Raw genomic sequence first — 6303 nt, 5'->3', positions numbered from 1 at the left:
TGGCTTAATTGTGGCCCAAATCTGGCAAACAGGAGCGGACCGCCCAAGTGCCATCATTCCATGCGGTATGTGGGCCAGATGAAAGTGTCAACTGTGGGCCGGATCTGGGCCACAGCAATTTTTATATCTGGGCCAGATTTGGGCCAGTTCTGCTTCATTAAATTTTTTATGGCTGACATGCGGCATTGCTATGGCTTAACTGTGGCCCAAATCTGGCAAACAGGAGCGGACCGCCCAAGTGCCATCATTCCACGCGGTATGTGGGCCAGATGAAAGTGTCAACTGTGGGCCGGATCTGGGCCACAGCAATTTTTATATCTGGGCCAGATTTGGGCCAGTTCTGCTTCATTAAATTTTTTATGGCTGACATGCGGCATTGCTATGGCTTAACTGTGGCCCAAATCTGGCAAACAGGAGCGGACCGCCCAAGTGCCATCATTCCACGCGGTATGTGGGCCAGATGAAAGGGTCAACTGTGGGCCGGATCTGGGCCACAGCAATTTTGATGCATGGGCCAGATTTGGGCCAGTTCTGCTTCATTCGTTTTTTTTATGGCTGACATGCGGCATTGCTATGGCTTAATTGTGGCCCAAATCTGGCAAACAGGAGCGGACCGCCCAAGTGCCATCATTCCACGCGGTATGTGGGCCAGATGAAAGTGTCAACTGTGGGCCGGATCTGGGCCACAGCAATTTTGAATGCATGGGCCAGATTTGGGCCAGTTCTGCTTCATTCGTTTTTTTTTATGGCTGACATGCGGCATTGCTATGGCTTACTTGTGGCGCAAATCTGGCAAACAGGAGCGGGCCACCCGAGTGCCATCATTCCACGAGGTATGTGGGCCAGATGAAAGTGTCAACTGTGGGCCGGATCTGGGCCACAGCAATTTTGATGCATGGGCCAGATTTGGGCCAGTTCTGCTTCATTTTATTTGTTTCTGGCTGACATGCGGCATTACTATGGCTTAATTGTAGCCCAAATCTGGCAATCAGGAGCGGACCACCCAAGTGCCATCATTCCATGCGGTATGTGGGCCAGATGAAAGTGTCAACTGTGGGCCGGATCTGGGCCACAGCAATTTTGATGTCTGGGCCAGATTTGGGCCAGTTCTGCTTTATTCGTTTTTTGTTTTTTTTTATGGCTTAATTGTGACCCAAATCTTGCAAATAGGAGCGGGCCACCCAAGTGCCATTCCACATGGGCCAGATGAAAGTGTCAATTGTGGGCCGGATCTGGGCCACAGCAATTGTGGTGTCTGGGCCAGATGGGGGCTAATTCTGCTTAATTTGTTTTGTTTATGGCTGGCATCCAGCATTGCTTTGGGCTAATTGTGGCCCAAATCTGGCAAACAAGAACGAACCATTCAAGTGCCATCATTACACATGCGGTATGTGGGCCAGATGGAAATTAATGCACTTAAGGCAGTCCCCTCCAGTTTGCCAGATTAGAGCCACAATTAAGCCATAGCAATGCCACATGTAACCAAAACACAAACCAAATACACAGCTGACCACAGTTGCAATCCTGTTTGCCAGATCTGGTCCACAAGCAGGAAATTTGTTCAGCCACATGTGTGTCAAGAATTACATAAATAGACTATAACTGTGTGTTTTTGTTTTTGCATGCTGTGACTGACACTAAGAAAAATATACACTAAAGAGAAATTTAAAAATGCCCCCTTTCTATGTTAAGAGAAGTTACAACAGATGATTTAAACACATTTCTGAAAACATTTGCATTATTTATTAATATTGTCAAAGAACAACCAAGTGCAAGTTTCAATTTTCAAAACTGGAAAGCAATCAAAAAAAATAGTAATAATAAACAAACACAAAATATGTGCATATAAAGCATCTTAGAGCTAAACAAAAAACAAAACATGTTTCCAGTTGGTCACATCCAGAGCCACCCAAAATTAAAGAAGTCGACCTCCTTGACTGGGCCCATCTGGCAATCTTGCAAGCCTTTATTGGATACACACAAAAAAAAAAACAATTGTTGACTCAGTAACAGAATGCTGATTTTCAAAGTGTTTTACTAGCAATAGTAGAAAAATGGACTGGACCTATCAGTGCATTAAACAGTTTGGTAAATCTAAAGGGCTATTTATACTTCTTCGTCGAACTCATGCCATAGCTACGTTGTAGGCTGTGTGTAGCGCACGTACCCTTCGGCGTACCCTGACGTGCACCTCTCCAAAAATGTAACAACGTGTCAACTCTAAAGAAATGCAAGAGCTGTGATTTGTCTGCCAGGACTGCTACCTCGGATTTCACATGCTCCCTCTACAAGAGTAATTGCACGTCAACGCGGACAATGACGCTAAAGTATAAATGAAAACCAACGCGTTGCCTACAGCATAGAAGCTTCGGCGTAGGTCCGACGCAGAAGTATAATGAGGCCTCAAGGCTAGGGTTGGGTATCGTTTGAATTTGAACGATTCTGATTCCGATTCCTTGTTTCGATTCCGGTTCCTAACGATTCTCGATTCTTTTAAGAGGCAGGGTCAAAAAAGTTGGATCGCCGACGTAAGGTACTCATGTTCGACTCGCGTGGTTATGCCAACACTTCCGGTAGACGCTTCTTCGTTGATGTTGTTCAGCGGTTTCTTCTTCCGCTCGGCGGACTGTGAATATCGAAAGTAGGAATCGAAATTTTAACTTTTGAACGATTCCGGGAAAAATGAAAAGTTAGTCTCGGTTCCAATCGATACTCGATTATCGATACCCAACCCTACTCAAGGCCTTAATTGTGAACATTAATTAATGTATTAACTAGTATTAACTAACATGAAGTGCATTATTTATTAACCATTTTTGGTAACACTTTACAATAAGGTTCATTAGTTAATATTAGTTAACTACATTAGTTAACTAATGAACTAATGATGAACATCGCTTATACAGCATTTATTAATGTTTGTAAACGTTAATTTCAATTTTTACTAATACTTTATTAAAATCTTGTTAACATTAGTTAATGTGCTGTGAACTAACATGAACAAAGAATGAACAGCTTTATTTTTTATTAACTAACATCAACGAAGATTAACAAATACTGTTACAAATGTATTGCTCATGGTTAGTTCATGTTAGTTAATACATTAACTATTGTTAACTAATGAACCTTATTGTAAAGTGTTACCCCTTTTTTAATGTTTCAGTCATTCACTGTTTGTTCATGTTAGTTCACAGTGCATTAACTAATGTTAACAATTACAACTTTTGATTTGTATAATTATATTATATTATATATAATTTTTTTACTGGACATTTTAAAGCTCATAACCATATTTTATTGTTACTTAAACTTAGAGTTTAGTGTTATGTTGCATCATGCAGTATTTCTGCTGAAGAGTAAGAGTCAATGTCTGTTACCTCAATAAATGTTAAAAGGTCATTCCTATTTTATTGTGTACATTTTAATTATTAACATTACAAGCACCCTCTTTTTATGACTAAAATAACAGGTAAGGGTAAAAAAAACTGAATTCTCAAACATGGAAAATGAAAAAACGGAATTAGCAAAAATGAAATTGGAAAAAACAGAATTTGGGAAAAAAATAAAACTAAAATATTCTAGGGCCATAATCAAGTATTCAGACAGACCATGGTATTATACACATGGCAAAAACACAATGTAGCTGACTTACAGGTGTCTTGGGACCTCCTTCGTTTCTTGCTTTCTCTTCTCCCTCCGTCTCGGTCACTTGACAGATGAAGCCATTTTTTAATAAATGTTTCAATTTCTTGATCGGTGGCCGTAGCTGTCAGTCTATTGGTTCTGACAGTTCCTAAAAATATAGAACATTGTAAATGCAAGGATGACAACTTTTAAAATCTTAGGACACAATTAGCAGGAATACAAGCATTGACCAAGTGCATACTTTGCCAGTGCCACTCTAAAGAACATTTGGCCCAAGGCAACAAGGACACATTTCGGACAAGGACACTTTTTGTTTCTTTTGTTTGTTTTTGCCAAAAAGGCACAAGTTCAACCTTTTTTTAGCAAACCAGGGTGACTAGGAACATGTATTTGTATAGATATGTTTTCTTGTTTCAGAGGAGTTTAAATATACCACCAGCAATTTTCTGTAGAAAATCACATCGACATATGTTATTAAGGTGAAAAGCATCCTGACTCAAAACAGTAAATAAAAAAAATAAAAATAAAAACAAAGCAGAAAAACTCATTTTAAAATGACTAGGGTATACTAAAAATGTGAAATACAAAGTAATAATACCTGAACCAACTTGCTCAATAATATCTATTAGGCTATTGTTACTTTGTAATCATCTCATAAAAGCTTTTATTGTAATAAAAAGCATGTAGTAATTTGTGCTTTCACAAAGTAATACAACTACAGTGCAGTATTACTGTATGCCCAATGTACATGAATGAAATATTACACTGGGCTTTTATACATTTTTTATTGTTGTGCCAAAAAAAGCTAGAGTTAAATATTTTCACCATTCAGAACTGACTGAAGATTGGCAAGATCGGAGCACAGACACTACCGGTCAAAAGTTTTAGATCAGTTAAATGAAGTCTCTTCTGCTCACCAAGGCTGCTTCATTTGATGAAAAAACAAAATGACAAACAGAAATATTGTGAAATATAATGACAATTTTGAAATGACTGTTTTCTATTTTAATATATATTAAAATATAATTTGAAAGCTGAATTTTCAACATCATTACTGTCGCTGATTACAGATCAGTTTTCAGTGTCACATCACACATGATCCTTCAGAAATCATTCTAATATGCTGATTTTATGCTCAAAAAACATAAATTATTATTTTCAATGTTGAAAACAGTCGTGTATCATTTTCCCCCCAAACTTCTATGATGACTTCTATGATTTATTTAAAATATAATCTTTTCTAACATTAGAAATGTCTTTACTGTAACTTTAGATCAATTTAACTCATCCTTGATGAATAATAGTATTTTTTAAATTTATTTCCCCCCCAAAAATAAAAAAATAAAATCTTACTGACCCCATACTTTTGAATGGTAGTGATTAATGTTACAAAAGCTTTCCATTTCAGAATAATTCTGTTCTTTTGAACTTTCTATTCATCAAAGAATCCTGAAATAAAAATGTAAAAAACTGTTTTCAACATGGATAATAATCATAAATGTTTCTTGAGCATCATATTATAATAATTTTTGTAGGATCATGTGATACTGAAGACTGGAGTAATGATGCTGTAAATTCAGCTTCGATAATAAATTACACTTCAATATATATTCACATAGAAAACCGCTGTTTTAAACTGTAATAATATTTCATAATTACTGATTTTTTTGGGGGGGGGGTTGTATTTTTTTTTATCAAATAATTGCAGCCTTGGTGAGCAGAAAAGACTTCTTTTAAAAACATTACCGATCTAAAACATTTGACCGGTAGTGTAGCCTACATTAGCAAATGTAAATACTTTTGGCGCCCCTATTCAATCGATACTTGTTCATTTCGCATTCGAGAACCATAATAGTTCTAGCTTAGAGTTATACTGCCAAAATGATCTTACTTCAAGTATAGAAGTTATTCCATTAACTCATACAACAATAGGTATGAAGCAATCGCCTAGCCCTAGAAAATATAAATGTATCGATTATATCTTACCTTGGTGATTGTTTGCAGTATTCGTCCTCCCTCAAACTGACAATCCTCTGGCTTGGTTTCGAGCTCCTTTTTCGCGCTTCACGGCTAGGTTTAAATTTAAAGGCCCAATCGTCGGTTTGGTTTTTTTTTTTTCTTCTTCTAACTGACGTTGGTTTCCAGCGCCTTTTTCAAATTTTACAGCTACGTTTAAATTTAAAGCCCCGAATCGTCAGTTTGATTTTTTTTTTTTTCAAAGACAACTTCACATGCAGTAAATATTTTGTTACAAAGAAAATAGAGATCTTATCTCTAATAAATAAGTAGGCCTAAGCTGAAGCAAAAAAAAAATAAAAAATAAAAATAAAAATTGAAAAAGTTTATTGTCAAAATAATAATATTTTCTCACAAGAGCTTCACTAATTGTCAGTCATTTAATTGTATTTCATTAATTATAATGTTAAAATTATAGATATTGTTTTATCTTTAAGAAAGATCATTTATAGACTAAAAGTGACTTTTGTATAAATTTATATTAAGCCAAAAATGTAATTAAATTTTCATTTATGTATTTAAATACGTTTATTTTGTTTTAAAATATTACAATATTTTTTTATATTTTCAATATTGAATTTTTATTTTATTTGATTATAGCTATTTTAAATATTTGAATATTGTACAAGTCCTGTACGTTTG

At 36.1% G+C, this 6303-nt stretch overlaps 1 long non-coding RNA gene across 1 annotated transcript; it reads right to left on the bottom strand.

The window, feature by feature from the left end:
• Positions 1 to 1435: 1435 nt before the first annotated feature.
• Positions 1436 to 5895, bottom strand: LOC120495483 (uncharacterized). The gene is made up of 3 exons (XR_016150731.1): positions 5632 to 5895; positions 3653 to 3793; positions 1436 to 1964 (listed from the first exon to the last, which is right to left on the bottom strand). It is a non-coding gene; the product is annotated as an uncharacterized LOC120495483 (long non-coding RNA).
• Between the last annotated feature and the right edge of the window lie 408 nt (positions 5896 to 6303).

This window comes from Pimephales promelas, chromosome 25, assembly GCF_988280905.1.
Source record: "Pimephales promelas chromosome 25, fPimPro1.hap1.1, whole genome shotgun sequence".
NCBI classification, from domain to species: Eukaryota; Metazoa; Chordata; class Actinopteri; order Cypriniformes; family Leuciscidae; genus Pimephales; species Pimephales promelas.
The sequence above is the reverse complement of the archived record's forward strand: the minus strand, read 5'-3'. Positions and strand labels throughout refer to the sequence as shown.